An 18,093-nucleotide genomic window follows, 5' to 3' on the forward strand; every position below is an offset into this window, starting at 1 on the left:
TGTGCAAGGGTAGCGGCAGAGACGGTGCGCACGACCGCCAGGACGGCTGCAGTATACGAGGTAGCCCAAATCATGAAGCCAAAACAGCTTTGTCTGTCTGCTGAACTGGATTTCTTTCAGAGCCACCGATAAGCCTGCGGATTGTGGAATGTGGGAGAGACCTTGGGGCGGTTTTGCTTTGATGCCCTGCTGGATTTTAAGATGTCCAAACCTCCAGCGGAAGACCTTTGCACGTTAAAGAAGAGAACCTTTTTGAGCGAAGGCCGGCGGTTCCGCCGCGGTAAAGACCCGAAGAAGAACAAGCTCACTCTCTCGGTGCAGCTGACACAAACACAGTTTCAAAATAAAACACGAACCACTCTTAACATAGGCTGAGAAAGCATCTGATAAGTGAACATGCAAGTGGATAATACTGACTTCTGTATTGCCAGGGGTCCCAGTGCATTGCTACTTGTTGTGCAGGTCCAGATCTGTGCCCTAATTCACATGCGTACAGAAATGAATAATAATTACATGCTGCTCACTAACACAAGAGTTGTACGGTAATTGCATGCAGTTACAGAGTGCTTATTAAAGTAACTACTGTGTATATGCAGTGTGCTTACTCTCCACGTAATACTTTTAATTAACACAAACGCACAAGCAGGTCACACACCGAGGGCAGTGTTGCTCAAGTGCCGTCAACAGAGTGAAATGAAGCAATATCCCATAATGCATGTTACCTTCCTGTCAATCTTTATTGAGGCTGGTCTATTGATCATTGATATCCAGTTGTGCATTGGGTGATTATTACTGCACAGTAAGGAGAGAACCCCCTGACCCACTTTGTTAGAATTAGGGCAGCTGGGGCTAAACCTCCCTCACTGTTATTACTTTCGGGTAATGAGGATTTTGCACTGCGCTGTGTGAATCTCTCCTTCTCTCTCAGCTGTCCAGCTTCACTTTACACCAGTTAATCTGTGAGTCATGTGCTATATATTATAGATAACTGCAAAGAAAGACAGAGGAGATCCATACATCAATTCATAAATTGCCCCATCTCAGCATGTGTCACTCGGATGTGTAAATTTCTCACGTGCCCCAGGGTTGCAAAACAGCACAAAATCCCTGGATTTAAGACACGTTTATTGCTGTTTATACCTCCAGTTTTTTTCCCCCGGTAGAGTGAAGGCTGGATATTTCCACTGGTGGACTTTGAGCTGAAGAGGAGAAAAACACTCCTCTCTCTCTCGCCCCTCCTTTCTCGGCTCACTGAGCACTTGAGGAAAAAGAGCTGAGAAGCGTGTTTTTTTGAGCCGCAGAACGGGTGACGTCAGGTGGGAGGGGGCAACTCGGCCGTGTCACCTGAGCTAGTTACCAGGTTATCGGTTAACTGGCTGTTTGGCTGCCGTCAATGTCAAGCAATTCACCTGTGCACTCAAGCACAGTGAATACACACACACACACACAGACTGACAATGTATGCACACACACTAACAAACACTGTGTGTATGCACACACACACACACGGGAAACCTCGCTCAGCAGGAGACAGTCTCTTCAGAAACTGAGCTCTATGCTTTCAGTGCTATAATTGCAAATGGGAATCACAGTCTTACACTGTTCTTATGCTTAGACCCTTGACATTCATATAACTGACTGCAGGTATCACAAATGAAATAACACTATGATGCTACTGAAAGAGAGTCCACTGAGGCATTAGGTCAACAATATCTGAATAAAAGTCCTGGTGACAAAAAAAGCTGATGGAATTCAATCAGAATAATTCTACCAACCCTAGACAGAGAATAGGAAAGGCTAGAGAGCATGATAGTGCCAATTCAAGTGCTAGAATCATAACATATTGCAGATTTATATATTCTATCTTCTTATGCTTTCATGGTAATGTCAGAACTTGTTTCTCACTTTGGGGTCACTGTGAAGTCTTCAACGATACTTCTGTGGCAGTCAGTTTGAAGTGCAATTCAACACACCCTCCCCTCCCCCTCTCCAACACCCCACCACACTGGTCTCAGTGATACGCTGTTGGGTGTTTAAGCTGATTGTAGAAACACCTCTTGTTTCTGGCTTGTGTTTTGCTGAGGTCTGCCATTTTTTCACCATGTGAATCAACACAATGAAACGAGCCCAATGGTCCGTGTGGGAAGAGTTGCGACCCCTTGCTACGGCTCGTCTAGGGGACAAATGGCGTCTCGAAGGAGCGGATCACGGTCGTTCGAAACAGGGAGCGTGGCAAGATCTACCCGACATCTTTCAGTGCCCCGGGGCGGTCTGAGAAGGTGCTGTTTGACGTGACAGGCGTGATAATGTCTTAGGCTACGGACAGCGGAGTGGCAGCGTCTCACGGGAAGGTGTTAGGTTACGAGGCCGCGCCGGGACACTGACTGTGTCCGCTTTGTGCCGGCCGAGCTGCATAATGCAATCGGTGAAACAGGGCTTAGCAGATTCCTCATGAATAGTTTACTTTCCACAAAAAAGGGCTGGGCTGCTTAGGGTGCCATCTTTCCTACCGCACAGAGAGAGGGTTTGTGCAATTGCTTCCCTGCCTTCATCTCTCTCACACTAATTGTAGTGAATCAGTTTTCACTAATTGTCGTGAATTGTAGTGTAGTGAATCAGAGACAAGCTGAATCAAATTTAACAATTGGGGGTTGATTCTCACATTAGAGAGAGGTTCCCTGATTGCTGTCGCAGACGCAGTCAAACAGAGGGTATTTTGGCATTGATAAACTTGGCCTCGTTTTGATCACAGAGTATCGCAAGGCTCTCTGGCCATTCTGAAGACCTGCAGCTGAGAGTGAAGGAGTTCTGTATAACGACGCACTGACTCAACCTTTGGAATCCACTCTAAGGCTCCATTCAAAGTCCTGCAGCTGAGCAGAGGAAGACATGACACTTGTAGCCAAGGGGGAAAACATCTCTTTGTTTGGGTACAGGGCAGGTATCCTGTTGCTTCTGCTGAAAGCGGGGCCGCCTCAGCTGACTCCTTCTGTCATGCAGGACAAAGGAGGCTGAGGCCATCTCTGGGTTTGGGCGGGGGGACTGAATATGGAACAGTCACCGCGCTCAGAGATAGGCCTGTGCTGCATCCAGCCCGGCAGCCGTTCGGGCAGGTCATCCGTCCACGTCTCAGATATTTACTGGCACTGAAGTCCTCTACCATTTCCCTGAAGGAAATAAAACAAACAAACCTGTGTTTGCGCTTTGCCTGGTAGATCCAACCGGAGCAAGAGGAAGCAGCATGCCACGTCCGCGTGTGTCACATCCTCCAGGACTCATCTTTAGCCAGTGAAACTGCTCATAGGAAGACGTGACATTATGTGGCAGACACAGCGCCCCTGATATGAATCTGAGGCCACTGAGTGGCAGAAGAGATTAAGCCAGCAAAAAATCTGGATTTACTGGGATTACTGGACATACAAATGGGACGTGCAAATGTTACACATACATGAGACTTAAATATAGGTGCCTGCCAAATAAATTATACATTAGAGTACATGATGCATTCAAAGTATGTTGAAAGCAGGTATGGCTACGCAGGTGTGGTTCTGCAGATAATTAAGAAATTAATATCCCATCATGCTTAGGGTCATGTAAAAAAATGCTGGTCCAGTTTTCCATTATTTTGCCTACCATGGCTACAGGAAGAGATCTCAGTGACTTTGAGAGACAGGTGATTGCTGGGGCATGATCAGCGTGAGTTTCAGTGATGAAGACTGCTCAATTTTTCGTTTGACAAGAAGCAATAGCTAAGCTAATACTGGCATGGAAATCTAAGGGAAAGACATAATCCACTAGGGGCAAGTAGGTGCATTCTCCTCAACCATTATGCCCATCAAGTGGTCTGAAGGCAAAACGGATGAGCAACTCTGAATGAGATCACAGCAGATATCAATTTAGGGTATGAGCAAGCAGATTTATCAATAAGAGTCTGTTGAGAACTTCATGGAGAGGGATACTATGGTCAGGATGCAGTGCATCAACCCCTTATTACACCTAAAAATGTATGTTTGCAATTATAGTTGTGGTAAAAGAACACAGGCAGTGGTCTACTGAGCATGTCATATGGGTAGATGAGTCATCCTCCACAATGTTCTCAACAAGCAGACGAGTGCATGTGTAACATATTCCAGAAGAAACCTACAGGCCCGAGTGCTTGCACAGTGAAGGGTTCTGGTGTCTCTGTTATGGTGTGGGGTACATTTCCCTGGCATGGCTTAGTCCACCCAACCCCTTTGAGGGCAAGGTAAGCTCCAATAAATATTCAGCCATTCTGAGTGATCACTCTGATCGCCTGGTGAAGTTATATCCTGATGGGAGTGGCCTCTTGCAGGATGACAATATCCCCATCCATAGGTCACGGGTGGTCACTGAATATCGTAATGAGCATGAAAATGATATAAACCATATGCCATGACCTCAATCAGCAGATCTCAACCCAGCTGAACTCTTATTGGAGATTCTGTGGCGTATGACTCAGCATTTTCCACCACCATCATCAAAACAGCAATTGAGGGAATATCTTGTGGAAGAATGATATAACATCCTTCCAGTAGACTTCCAGACATTTGTAGAATCTACTGTATGTAAAGGTGCATTGAAGCTGTTCTGGTGCCTTGTGGTCACCAACACCCTTTTAAGACACGTTATAGTGTTTTCTTTATTTTGGCAGTTACCTGTACACAGATATCCATGCGGACACTTACACACACACACACACACACACACACCCACACACACACACACACACACAGACATGCTGTAAATGCACACAAACACCCAAGTACACATATACTTTCACACATAGGTTATATGTCTACCCAAACATTCAAACACAAACGATTAGGCACACGCACACACATACACACGCACGTACACACACATACACACACCCTCAGCCTGCTCTCAACCTTCTACTCACTGTTGTCAATGTACAGCCTCCCACTCTTTCCCCCACCCACCCATAACACATCCATCCCCTACAGCAACTCTGAGCTCGGACCTTTGCTCTTTCCTCCTTAATCAGAGAGGTAGAAGGAGAGGGAGAGGGCGAAGGAAGAAAGGGGGGTAGCCCCACCTCCTTCAGAAATGTGCAAACACACTGCCACCTTTAGCACCTTCTCAACCTGCGGCAGCTTCGCTTGACAGCACGGGCTGAGGTGCCGAGGCAGCGAGTGATCGTGTGAGAGAGGGAAGCGAAAGAGTCGAGCGGTCTCCCCGCATGTCCGGCCATCCGCACACCAGCCCGACCCCCATGAAGGCCACTGGTGGAGGCAGGTAGGAGAACCGCTCTCTCTCTCTCTGTTTTTATTGCGCGGGGGGGAGGGGAGCCAGTGGTCCCTGACATTAAATGGAGCGTGAGAGCAACAGCGATGTTGTTCGACGTGGCAAAATCGTCAACCTTGACATTGCGTAGGGTAGGGTTAACACACTGACGCCTGCGGTGCGTTTTACTCGGCTGTGGTTCTTCAGAGTGCAGATAGTAGGCCTCTGTGCCTCTTCTCTCTGCCTAGCTTCACCTCATAGCGCTCGGCGCCCGCAAAAGGCTAGTTAGCTGCTACATGTTTACGTTTCGATTTTCGTACGGATCATGCCAGGGAAGCACAGGTGTGCGGACGGTGCTGCCCGCACTTTCAGCAGATGAAAGAGGGCCCGGCCTTTGTTCTCTCGCCACGGTGACCTTGGAATTCCAGGGATCGCGATGGAGCGGCCCCTCTCCCGACCTTGTCAAACCTGTATGCGTCAGTCAGCGTGAACTACAGGAAGAGGGGCAGATTTCTAGGAAAGCAAAATGGCGAGTCGGGGCACAAGATGCAGGTTTGTTTCACAGTGTGTTGGCTTTTTAAGCCAAGTGAGCTGCCACAGAGAGCTGCTTTTTAATAGTAACTCTGCCGGAGTATGCGTATGTTTGTGTGCGTTCTCACTTCACAGGCCCCATGTTCCGCCCTCACTCTATTTGCAGTAGGGGCGGGCCCGAGAGTGCTGCGTATATGTGGTAGAACATTAACTCAAGAGAGCCGCCATTGTTTGTAGGGCGTTAACTATGAGAGGCAGGGGCGGAGCTCTCCACTTGTTTACAGACAGTGACAGAAGATCAGACAATACATGGTGATGAATTTTTATTTTAATCTTTTTTTATAATGTTTTAACATTTTAGCCTTTTCATTCATTTTAAACATTTGTTAAATAAAAATGTTGCTTTTTAAATTTGAGACGTTGGCTAAGATTGTGGTGTTCTGGCTAACTGATCGAACAAAGCAATTTTCACGTGATTTGGAAGAATAACCTGGTGAAGCCCAGACACCATTATGAATGGCTGTACAGTGGCAACTGTGTTTAAAAAAACTATTCAAGATATTTGTATATTTTGAAGAAGGTATAAAGTATGTGTGTTAGCATACGTGCGTATGTGCTTACATGTGTGTGCGTGTTGCTGCTGCTTTGTGGAGTGTTTGAGGAAGAATAATAAGAGGAAACTGGGCACATAAAATAGTGCACAATCAGCAATGAGCCAGCAAAGAGGCGTAATATGGTAAGAGGGATGCTCTGTACAGGTGAAGGTCTGCTCCTATGATTGAGACTGCGGTTGGCAGGGCAGTGCTCTTAGCTGTGGGAGGAAAAGCTCTCTCCACAGGATGTCCTCATGACGGGCCAAACGTCGCTCCAGCGGGACAGCCATTCTCTGGACCTGAGAGGAGCTGTTGCTGGGTGTGGGGGTGTGATGGTAAGAGGTGTGGCTCTGGGGAAGTTCACCCACAGGTCTCCGCCCGCCAGTGTGACAGATAGACAGTGGCCTCTGCATCACTGTGGGAGGCTGTGTGCTGTTGTGTTGTGCTAACCCGAATACCTCAGCACCGAAAGTCAGTCACATGTCCTAGTTTTTTAACAGACTTCAAATGCCATTCAATCTGAATGCACCTCTCGTTCTGTGAGCTGAATTCAACTGTAAATTTTTTTCTGTCTCTTGCACCACAACACGGGAAATTTGATTTAACTAGATTAGTTAGATAGATAAGTTAGATATCAAAAACTCATTACACCTGGATTTACCTCCACCTTAACGTGCGGTTTTCAGTGGGTGTGCTGAACACATACACACATAGTCCATTTGAAAGGTACCACACTGTCACTGGAAAATGACACCAAGGCACAATAGAGATCTCCCTTCATTGTGTTCATTGACACTTCGCCCGTCGAAACGCAATAAACATTGTGCAACGAAGCCCACAGCCGTTAAGAGGAAGCCAGCAAAGCTAATATTTCTTTGTTTACCTTGGACACCAGTAAGAGGAGTGGCGAATAAATAGATTGCAATTACCTTTTTCTTCAGACTTCCTTTTTATCGGGCAATAATTCTGTTCATGAAATGCAAGTGCAGTACTGTGTGAAGCTCTGTGCTTTGCGAGAGCCTTGGATACCGTCATCAGCCAGAGACAAATCTAGATTTGCTGTGAATAATATATATATGCAGATATTGCTGAAACATTTGAAAAAATGTGTGTGTTTTTAGTCAATGCCAAATATTGACCTCACCTGCTGATGTCAGAGACCGACCACAGAAAGAAATGAAACCATGTGGTCCTGATAAATGAAACTTCTGCGGAGGAAGTTGGTCGGTAACGCTTAGCTGAAGCAGCTGCGGCGTCAACACATGCTTTCATTCGTACAGAGTTTCATACATGAACTGGCCATCTTTGTCTGTTAGCGGCGAAATGGTTAATTCGGCATATCCCATCAACGCCGCTGCGGTTCTCTGTTCACTGTACACCGAGGTGCAACAGCTAATTTAGGGAATGTGCTGAGTCGCGCTAATTTTTCCCATCGGTGTTCTGTAGTCGCCAAAAAACACTGCAAAATGTTCCATGCTGAACATTAGTTTTCCACACAACATAAAAACACCAAGATAGCCACAAGCAGCCATCTCCCATACATTTTAAATACCTTCCTTGGTTTGGATGTACCCTCCTTTATCATAGTCAGAAATCGACATCTAGTTATGAGTTGTCGGGACTTGTGTTTCAACTTCTGCAAAAATGCAATGATTGTGAGTGCATGGGAAAACGTCCTATTAAATACAGAACGAATATATTTTGCATTTATGTCAAAATATTTAGAATATGGTATCCATTTCCATGTATTATGTATGGCAGAATACATTTTTCTGCATACTTCTTCCTGCTGCTGTCAGACTTTACAATCAGACTGATAATTCACTCATGTTCAATACTACTGTCTAATGTCTACTAAACTGTGTACTGTCTGTTTTTATTTATTTATTTATTATTACTACTTATTCTATCTTGGTGTTTGATTACTTATTTTTATTATATCTTGTTCTTTTTTTTTACTGTTGTGCTACCCCTTATGCTGCTGTAACACATTTCCCCGTTGTGTGACAAATGAAAGGATTATTTTATCTACTGAAGCTTGCAGTTATACTCCCACAACTACATATATGTAACTGATACATTTTTTCAGAATGTGGAATATAATTTGACGTATTTATAGTCCAATGCACCTTCCCCTCTCTCTCTCTCAGCTTTCTTTCTTTTTGGAAACAATGTAGATTTGAACGTGTTTTGCTAATGTGTCTGCAGTCATCACAATTAATCAGAACGGTCGTCAAGTAATCGCAGAAAGAAAAGAAAGCTGTTAGCACGTCTTTCAGACTCTCGGCGATCTCGACGAAACTTGCACTAGCGTCAGAAAAATCGGGTATTCCGGTTTATCAAGCGGATTTGTGAACTGCAGAGTTATTGTCTGCCCTTCTGGTATAAACATTAACTGGCTGAGACTGAGGTTCGCCCGCTGAAAGAGTTTGAACTCCGTCCCTTTAATCCAGCGGGTGAATCTACCAGCCCCCTCATCATAGACCATTAGTGTGAGTTAATCTTTGACCCTCGATTGACTGCACCAAAGTGGGGGAGAAAACGAACCTGAGGGGCGATTCGTCCGACTGGAAAACTCGGGGATTACGCAGTTTAACTCATGTCCTTCATTCATTTCGGCAGTACACTCGTTCCAATTAGAAAATAGTCTGATTTCTCAAAACGACCCTTTTTGATTTTTTTAAACAATGACGTCTGTTACAGTCGGATAATGAAGTGTCAAGTTACAGGAGACAATTCATTAGTGTAACAGCGACCTGAGAGGAAAAGTTAAAGGTTTTACAGTTTATTTATGTATTTATATCAAATAAGAATTTACGTCTTTATCTTATTTAAATCCAGGCATCTTCTGTCGACGTATAGCTTGAAAGAGCTCGTTATTGGTACGAGCTCTTCGGGATCCCTAGCGCATTAAGTAGAAAGTCCCTAAATATCCAATGTGGGGAAAATGACAGAAAATCTGAATTTTTAAAATGGCTCCCAAACGGTGTGATGACCAGTATTTCAACGTCGAGATAATCAAGTAGGTGTGAAAGCAAGGGGGTTTTATCTTTTGTTTTTCAATACGCTTGATTAAATAAAACTATGCAACACTTTATACACAGCCTAATTCCAACATGGCTCTGCATGCAACATTGAGCAATAAGATTATTATAATGAAAGGAAGAAGTTACTGCTGTCGGTTATGAAAGCACTAAGACACTTCATCAGAGCATAACTGGCCTAAAAATATTCCAAATATAACACAAGCTGTCAATGTAATATAATATATTATAGTATAATACAATACTATACAATATAATATGATGTCAGTGGTGGGAGTGAAATATTAATTTGCATGTGTGTGTGAGATGCGTTCAGATTTTGCTCATTGGGAAGACAGGATAATGATAATTCACCCTTTGGGGCCAACGTTGCAGTCCATGTACAACCAGAGATTTTTCTGTTGGGTCTTGACCCTGACATGCGCAATGTTCTTGATCATCACGTAAGCAGCTAAAGCTACACACACTGGCTGGAACAAAACGTCTTAGATGGGAAAGTCATAGAAAGTCACTCATTGCATAGGTTTGTTTGTTGGAAACATTTTCTGTACGTGTTTGCATCAGTAGGTTGCTTTAAAGATCAATGTGTCTTGTGATGTGAAGATATACTTTATTGGTTATAACATCAAGGGCAAGGAGAGAAAATATCACAGAACTGCAGGTAACCTGTTTTGAGCTTTAAGTGCAGGGGAGAAGTAGCGTGTGATGCAGTGACAATATCAGCCTCTAGGGGGAGACAGGACAGTGAGAAGCAGCGCTGAAGATGAGGAACAGGTTGCGCTGGATCTCAGAATCACTGGGTGGTTTCCAGTCAGCACAGGCTTTCTGGCACAAAAACATGTCTGTCATTCCAAACGGCCTATTCAAGTGACTTCCTTTCAAAGGCATGTTCAGCCACACAGAGCAGTGTTATTTGCTGATATTAATGTCAGCACTACATTTGTAGATTTTTTTTTGCCTTTTTTAAATAACAGATATTTAAATTGAGCGATTGCCTTGATCAAGAAAACTTTGGAGACTGTGCCAACAGCACTCTTTGAAGTAAGATTAAGTTTAGGCCTCAATGTCCATTTAAAATTGGTGGGTTTCTCAGGACAGCCATAATCAATCTTCCAGGAACCCTGGTTGTTAGATGAATGTGCAAGAATGGTTCTGATATGGAACATTCAGTTTTGACACTCTGTTCTCAAGATTCTATTCTTTCTTTTTGGCGTGTGATTTCTTTTTGTTTTTACCGTAACCACAAACACTGGAATTTGACCCAGCTGTTGCTTCTCACAACTTAGAGGTCTATGACAGGCGTCATATGCTAAATTAGATTTAACCTGCCACCTGAACAAAAAACACAGAGCACGCTCAAGACGAGGCGCTCTCGAACGGAACATAATGCATTTCTCTCAAAGACAAAAGACCAAATGTCTCAGTGCACAAAAAAAACACACACACAGTCTGGCCTTCCACGGATGATCAAGCTTGAGTGCGTTGGCACTCTGACCACGGCACGTACAGGATGTGCTCCCACTTACTCTCTTGCCCTCTCAGTAACTCTCTCCTTATCTCCCAGTCGAACACGCCCACCCCTGCGTCCCCCCCCCACAGAAAGGCGGGGCCTGTTTTGGCAGCCCTCGCTCCGCTGCCCCTTCTCCACGCTCGTAGCCATCCCCTGCTCTCTCCTGCCCTTGGCTGCTCTTACTGGGTGTGTCGTTTGTTTAGCCGGACTGCTGCCGGGAGTGCGTTTGCCGTTGTTATGTACACGCCGTTAACCTCCAGCCCACGGGCTGCGGTCCCCTCTGGCGGGCTCTCCGAGGCCCTGGCGCGCCGAAGTCAAACGGCGTGACCGGTACGATGTGGGGGGAAGGGGGGGGGGGTTGGGGGCTGTAGGTGGTTGTGTGATGCTCACTGCAACCGTTGGGTCCGACAAAGCACAGGGCCAACAGCCCACAGACAAATTTCGCCTCCCCGCCCCCCCCTAAACACATATACACACGCACACACCTACAAACTACACACTGTTTCCATGGCGTCAGGATACTCCGGGAGTATTTGAATAAGAATTAACTTTGAAAGCTGGAAGAAGACTGAGGGGCCAAGCAATTGAATTACAAAATTAGAAAATACTAAATAAAGTCAAGAGGCGTGAAAACAATTATAATACAGTAAACTAATAAATGAAAAACAAGGCTTTCTCTCCCTCTCTTTGTGTAATGTCAGGCTCACCCCCCCCCCCCTCTACCTTTCTCAATTAAGAGCTCTGAAAATCCATTAGATACACTCTGCTGAGCTGTTGAGATCTGAGCAGCCATTGGTATATGCAGTCACCCCCCCAACCCCATGCCATCCCATCTACCTTTGAGTCTGCTCCGCCCACCTCCACCTCCCTCTCGCTTCAGCACAGGAGAGCAGAAGTTCTCTGAGTGAAATTAGGAAGAGTCGCCCAGGTGTGCTCACCTGCTGCAGCCTTACCCGCCGTGGCTGTGCTCGCTGATTTGGAGATACGTCTCGTTTTCCGCTCTCAGTCCAGAAGCCCTCAGCGCCTGTCTCCCATGGTCCCGGGCTGGCGGAAGAGACCAGACGAGGTAGCGTGGCCGTTCTTTGCTGTAGACTCAGTGCTTGCCAGGTGTTCACACACGGACAGGCTGTGTTTATTTATGCAGTGTGTACTTTTTGTATAAAGTACTGCTCACGTTAGTCAAATGCTGTTCACCTGGCAAAAGTGCTATTTTGCCATGGCAACGCATCGCAGTGTCAGTATCTGCTTGTGAGTGTAAGTGTGAGGGTGTGAGTGTATATGTGTGTGTGTGTTTGTGTTGTGAACTGATAAATTCTGTGTTTAATTTGAATTAATTACCACACCTTCACTTGTAAATGTGCAGGTCATATTCATTTATATATCAGCCAGTTAAGTTTAAGTTAAAAGTATGGTCAAAGTTAAGGTTAAGCGTGTCAGATTAGGTTTGCTGTAAACAAGGCTCCCTTTTTCCCAAGCTTTAATATCTTTCCCCGTACAAAGAAGGAAAGCAGAGGTTAAACCATGGTTGTGTGTGACGTTTCCAGTTTTGGAGTTTGTGTGCGATGAGAAACGCGGTTACTGAACACAATAGAGAATTTAGAAGAGCACTGACGGGCCTGTTTTTGTGGCGTACATACATTGCATCTGTGTATAGCTGGAAACTGAGTTCTTAGAAACAAATCAAGGCAACCGATCACAGCTAACTTGAGCTTAAACCTCCCTACCCACGGTATGGCTGCTGGTTTTGTCATCCACCTGGGGGCTTGTGCTCCCTCCACATAGTTCTGTTATCCATTAATCTGTACCACCGGATTTGAGGTCATACTCGTCAGTCAGCAGGATGCACTGTAGCTTTCAGAGAGGAAAGATGTGACCATGAGACTTTCACATGCTTCAGACTGGAAATCCTTTAAAGGGATCAACATGAGTTGTACGATTTCAGTGACTCCCAAAACAGACAATTTCATTACATTGTGTCTGCACAATTTAATGACTGGAAAAAGACCTTAATGAAAACTCCTTATTCTTCTCCAAAGTTCCATACCTTGGAGCAGAAATGCTGTACATAACAACTGGGGAAAAAAGTAAGAGGCTTTTCAATGTCAGAATGTCATGAGTAGTCTCAGCTCAGGCCATGAATAGTAGCCATTGTTTTGGTGTGTTTGCTCACCACATTGAGACAATAACATTTTCTCTATCAGCTCTCATGCTCTTTGTCCATTATCAGGTGCTGGGGGATGGGGAATTTTTTTAGTTAAGTTGCCACTAGGTTCTCAGATCCCTGATACAAAAAGGGTCCAATGAAATTTAGTAAAATATATACATTTTTATTACTAGATAGTATATTTGTAGAGTAGAGCTTGACATAAGCTTTTTCTCTCTCAGGGATAGAACATGAACGTGTAAAATTGCCTTTGTCATATTATAGCTACAGTATTCCATTTGGGGGGTAGTGGGGGGGGGGGGGGGGTTAGTGTCACATAAGAATATTACTCTTTTTAAAGAAAACAGACAGCTTCTTTTGGAAGAGTCTGAATAATATGTAACTACTATGCGACATAATTACATGTCACAGGAAAACACACTGACTGCACCATACTAGAGGGAAAAGTGCCACCTGGCTCTTTTAAATGATAATACTGACAGTACTGATGTGCAGTAAAATGAATCAATACAGGGCACATCGTTTTTCTATGATGTGTTCTATCAGAACAGCATTGGATATTCTCTCCAGTAAATCAGTGTCTAATTTTGGGGAAATGATTGGACACACTCGTGAGCACATGTTGTTGAAATGGTCAGTAAAGTTTTTTCATTATGGGTATATTTTAACTTCTTTCTTTTTTTTAACTGTGAGATGATGAACCCTGAGTGAAGGTCATTTCCCCTGAGACAGAAATAAGATGTGGAGACCCCTCCTCTCTCCCCTGCCTCCCTCTAACTGTCCAATGAGCTTTTGATGGTCTGGGATCTTATTCTTAATTTGCAGGTTACTGTTTGCCTTGCCTCTCTCTCTGTACTTTTCTCGCTCTGCCCGTCTCCTCTCTGGTCTTTCTGCTTCTCTCTCTCTCTGTCCCTCTTCCCCTCTGACTTTCTCTTTCTCTCTTCCTACCTCTGCCTTTTTTCAACATCCCTCTGTTTCTCTGGGTCTTCTCTCTCTCTGCCTCTCTTTCTTTCTCTCTCTCTCTCTCTCTCTGCCTCTCTTTCTCTCGCTCTCTCTTTCTCTCTCTGTCTCTTTCTCTCTCTGTCTCTCTCTCTCTCTCTTTCTCTCTCTCTCTCTCTCTCTCTGTCTCTCTCTCTCTCTCTCTCTCTCTCTCCCTCTCTCTCCCCCTCTCTCCCCAGCAGTGTATTTCTGTGCAGGCAGTGATTTGTGTTACCTGTGGTTAATCATACACTTGCTGCTGCCTCAGGTTTCCTCGGGGCCAGGAACACATTGTCACAAAGGTCAGCATTCTGCCAAACAGGGACAAGAGGAGCAGGTCACTGCGGGCAGGGCAATATACACCGCCCATGTTTTCTCCCTCGGCCTCTTTCCTCCCTCCATGTCTTTCTAAGGAGCTGGTATAATACTGCCTTTGAGGGGGTCTCAGGTGCCTGAGACATTTGACATATCAAGGGGCTTGACAAAATGGCTTCCTGTCATTATTGTTTTCCTGACATAAAATTTGTAACCTCAAGGGAGCTCTTCATAATCAATCAGTATTGTGCCATTATCCTGTAGCCTCGTATACACACACACGCACACACACACATACACATGCACACACACACGCACATGCATAGACATACCATACACTACTGACTTTCCCAGACACAAGCTTTGTTTCTATTCTGAGGACAATAGAAGGAATTGTGACGACTACCATTTTCACTTCTCATACCTTGAGGGTCCCAGTTCTTGTTAAGGGCCCCGGATTTTAGACAGTCGGAGTTTCACTTCCAGAAAACAACCATCCACTTCATGCTGTAACTGGAAAAGCAATGCACGGCAACTTCAGCATCTGATTTCCTGAAACTGCATTGGTACTTACGTAAACTCAGCTGAAGGGCTTCCATTTTCACAATTCAGGCCCTTATTACCTGGGAAGTTCTTTATAACCGCTGAATCCCTTTGAGAATTCAGCAACCCAGCTGCATTGAACTGCTTGTTTTCCCTTTTAATTTTCTGGAATATGGAACAGGGTTGGTTTCCCAGGCGATTTCCTGGAATAGTGCAATGTGCTGAGCTAGGCATTTAATATGTTTGCAGAAAATGACTGAATATTGTGTTCAAAATGTCTTTATATTTATTCACGCTGCATTTGTTCCGCCGAGCTCTGAAACGTGTCGCAGCGGAATCTGCCTCATTTTGTGAACAACTGGCGATCTTTACAAACACGCAGACAACTAACAGGGAAACCACACTGCAATTGGAAAGGGACGGCTCTACGCATCACACATTATGTTAAGAAAACGTTCGTGCAACAGTGAGGCCCTGTCCATTCCTGCCTGTGCTGCAACAGGGGAGATTCCTACCGGCTGCCTCTCGAAGGGGTGATACTCGGTACATGTGAACACGGAAACCCGCCCTACTAGAGTTACGCCCTTTTTGTCTCCCCCATTGTTGCACAAATGTTTTTGGCAGAGTGGAACAATGTGTCAACAATGCGGTGCCAAGAACGCTCCCTATCTATGGCCAAACTCCACTGAGCAAAAGCAACTTTGTCCAAGCGAAGCTCCTTCGTTGGCACCAGAAGGGACAAGATATTGAGTGGCAGGGGGGGTCTGGGTGACATTCCCCCCCCTGACAAAAACGAAAATATTGATATTTTCTGGTTCCCTTTGGGGCACACGGTAGAGAATGGGAGCCTTATTAGGGCAAAGCAGTGCGGGATGTTGCCGTGAAAAGAGCTGTGTCACGGCGATATCAAGACGTTCCGCTGAGAGGTGACACAAAGGGGCCGCGCGGAGCGCCATGCAAGAGGGTCTCTTGAGTGTCGGGCACTCCCAGAGTCAGGAGGCCAGAAAGTACTTTCAGTGCTTTCAGGTTACTGTCTCTGCTCACAAACGCAGTCAGCTAAGGAAGTCAATGAAGTGTGGGCCTTTTTTTTTGTCCTGGATGGCCAGGATGCACAGATGTGTGGCTCCTTGTATTGGGGCATGAGTGCGTGTGCTCTGATTGGGAGAAAAAATGTACATGTGGGTCTTTATGGCTTTATTTAAAGCATTTTCTGAGCTCCTGGATGCGAAACTACATAGCTACATAACTCTTTCAGATTTAAAGGATTAGCTGAAGAGTTGGCGGCTGTTACTCCTGTATGAATTGCATGAATCAATCTAGGACATATGGCTTCCCTGGATTACCTAGCGGTAACTGACTTCAGTTGATCTGACTTCAGCTGATCTCAGGTCAGTAGGTTTCGTTTGTTGAGGATACAGATTTGTCCACGGGGGAAGAAGGATAACAGTCAAATGCACTTAGAAAATGAATTTTTATCACTTCCTCAACAACAGCTTGACAATTTTTTCATTAATTCCTTCATGCCTAATGTGCAATTGTGACAAGCATGAAAAGAATATGCTAGATGAGATGTAACAAAAAAGATTATTACTGAAATGTTTTCATTGAAGAGCTGTGGGTTGCTTTGAGGTTTTCAGAGATAACAACACTACTACTACTACTACTGATGATAATAATAATAATAACCATCATCATCATCATCATCATCATGACTGAAAATAGGGCACTACCTTAGCCCAAAATATGGCAAACCATGAAAAATTGCACTGCTTATAGATTTGAATAATTTTATTTTATAAACAGAAATGATCAGATATAAAAGATCTACTCACATAATGTGAAATGTCCCATTAAACATGGTTAACATGTTCACAGTTCTTCCTGTCGAGACTTTCCATTATGGGTGTGATCACAGCTCTAAGCTATTTACTGTGAATATGATATGCCATGATTTATTACTCTCTTATCATTTACAGCTATCATCATGGAAATGCTCAGGTCCACAATGAATTAGAGGAAGATGACAAAAAACAGCAACTGTTTACAAAGGAGGCAAAAGTTATGTGGCGTAAGCCAGCCATACCACATAAAGGGATGATTACTGACGTCTCACCTTTAGACCACTGAAGTGCAGTCCAGCACAGCAGTTGGAGAAGACTTATTTTCTTCACTGTACTGATGTCTTGAACCAATGTCAGAAGTGAAAACTGTGTTAACATGTTAACACAACTACAATGTGTGAAAACAGCAGACTGAAGTTAATACTAACAGAAAGGGTAACTGAAGTTTTATATGTAATTGTTGCCATAGTAGGGATGTTTCTTGCACTTTCTGACATCTGGGTGAAATGACACAAAAGCATACTCACACACCATTACCCGGATGAATAAATCAACCCTTATTTAGATAATGTTCTCATTTTATATAAAACTCCTGTTATTTTTCGGTACTCAATCACCACTATTTTTAATCACCCAGTTTAACTCAGACATAAAGCCTTTTTCATCATAAGCGCCCCCGTTCCTTCCCATAATCCTCCTCTGAAGGATACGCTGAGCCTGGGTGGATGTGTGCGGACTCCCACCTCCCTCTGATCCAGATGCCCGGTTGCTCTGACCTTGCGGCCATTGTCTATGTGTTCACACTCTGGCCCTGACTGGCGTGGTGGTGTTCCATTGAGCGATCTGCTAGTTATGCAAAAGCCAGTATCCCTGGACACAAGCTCAGGGGGTGTGGGAGGAAGGGATATCAGGTCACTCTCTCTCTCACACACACACACACACACACACACAGATATACACTCACTTTTACGTTGGCATGGCACAGTTGCCTGGTTACTCAGTAGCCTTGCTGTTGCCCCAGCCTTAAGTTTATCAAAGTCCAGGTGGCCTTGCTGCCTAATGACGGAGGCAGCCTTTCTGTTTATTCATTCATTTGCGTCGGCTGTTACGGTGATATGAGACTTTTTCCGTTACCCAAAACTGTTAACTGTTTGTAGTTATGTCATGCCTCTGTGGGTGAATTTGCTGTTTCTTGTCTCCCTAGAGTTGTATCTGGCAAAACATCTTTGACGCTCTGTATGCTACTTCATTCAGATTTCCAACAGCGCAAAAATCTAACATGCCCTTCTGGGCTATGCTCTTGGCCCCC

The 18,093-nt window shown here is 44.6% G+C and overlaps 1 protein-coding gene across 7 annotated transcripts in view; it reads left to right on the forward strand.

Annotated features, from left to right (window-relative positions):
- Nucleotides 1-18,093, forward strand: part of LOC118793495 (RNA-binding protein 47-like) — a 37,417-nt gene that overhangs the window by 13,432 nt on the left and 5,892 nt on the right. The window contains exon 1 of one of the 7 annotated variants that reach the window (XM_036551710.1): nucleotides 11,938-12,009. The exons of the other annotated variants lie outside the window; for them this stretch is intronic. The gene's annotated coding sequence lies outside the window, so the exon portion shown is untranslated. Of the gene's footprint in view, nucleotides 1-11,937; nucleotides 12,010-18,093 lie in introns of those variants that run through there. 7 annotated transcript variants of the gene reach the window in all.

The sequence above is a fragment of the Megalops cyprinoides genome, chromosome 18 (genome assembly GCF_013368585.1).
Source record: "Megalops cyprinoides isolate fMegCyp1 chromosome 18, fMegCyp1.pri, whole genome shotgun sequence".
Classification (NCBI taxonomy): Eukaryota; Metazoa; Chordata; class Actinopteri; order Elopiformes; family Megalopidae; genus Megalops; species Megalops cyprinoides.